This window comes from Trachymyrmex septentrionalis, unplaced genomic scaffold, assembly GCF_001594115.1.
Source record: "Trachymyrmex septentrionalis isolate Tsep2-gDNA-1 unplaced genomic scaffold, Tsep1.0 scaffold148, whole genome shotgun sequence".
NCBI classification, from domain to species: domain Eukaryota; kingdom Metazoa; phylum Arthropoda; class Insecta; order Hymenoptera; family Formicidae; genus Trachymyrmex; species Trachymyrmex septentrionalis.
The window spans coordinates 176,110-177,549 of record NW_017304631.1 but is presented as its reverse complement, the minus strand read 5'-3'; positions in this window follow the sequence as shown (position 1 = coordinate 177,549).

The window sequence follows — 1,440 nt, the reverse complement described above, 5'->3', positions numbered from 1 at the left end:
TATATATATATATATATATATATATATACCTATATATATATATAAAATATGATATACATATATAAAATGTGAATTGCGTTATATCGAGCGTACGTTTCGAGAGCAGATGGATCTCTTTATTCCGAAGCAGGCGGACACAAATTAAATTACGCACATGAATATATATCGCGCGTGTATCCTTTTAGTTTTTATTCTCTTGCCGCGTGAAAAGAATATTTTTTTAATTCTAAAAAAGTTCTTTAGTTTTTAAAAAATTTAATCTGCAAAAAAAAAATTGCATTCCCTCCGCGATATATAAATTTATAAATGACAGATTTCAAAACTAACCCAAGTGCAAATCGTATTTGCATCCGTAGACCGCACACTGATGTTGGACTATCAGCTGGACCCAGGAAAATCTCTGCTTCGCCGCGTATACGTATTTACTTGGAGGATATGAATATTAAATCGCGCGCGCGCGCGCAAGCGACGTCAATCGTTCTGCGAATGGTCGCGCTTTATTTCATGTAAAAAAGAAAAATTCTCCGACGCGGCGCACTATGAAACCTCAATCGCATACTTGGAAAACGAGTGCGTAACATTTTCTCTCGAAAACTCGCCACGATAGAAAGCTTCCGCTGTCGTTTCCGCGATGCTGCTCGCGCGCACCAGCATCTTCGGAAAAAGCCCACCTACATCGCGAATCGCGATGCGATCTTGCGATGTTTGAAATTACATGCATATTGCGATGTTTATTCAATTAAAACGTATGTCGACGCGAACATGCATCAAAATGCCCGCGGTGCTCTTAAAAAATGTTTCGCTCGACTTTTCGAAAGTAGCTCTACTACAATCTTTCCTCTTTATCTTGTCGAGTTATATAAACGTTTCTTCCTTTATTGTTAACTGAAATTTCTTGTTGTAATAATTTAAACGGCAATATTGAACTTGGCATTGGTAATTTATTTTCCAAATAAACAGATTTTACAAAGATTTTAAAAAAAGTATTCAATTTGGACGTTCGATTTGACGATATCATTTCGGTGATTCAACGTTGTTCAATGTACGCGAGAGAAAAGAACGTAAGATGAGAGCTGTGCACACACACAGTTAATAATATATAGTTGAAAACAAGTGTCTCTGTATATCATACATATGTATGTATTTGGATAAATGCAGCCGCGCGCATTTGTGATATTTAAAGGTGATCGAAGCGGCTTGGAGCTCATCGCATCTCTCGCACCGGAGGGCAAAGCGGATTCGCAGGATGCGTATCCGGCAACCTGTCGACAACAACCCAGGATACCAATATGGGAAACGCACGGTACGGAGGAGGCTTACGGTCATCCGCGCGTGTGTCACCGTCGCGCACATGATACACACGCGTGCGTGCGTGCGTGCGTGCGCGTTAAGTGTAGCGTAGCTCTATGATTCTCACCCAGGCTCGTACCACCACCACCC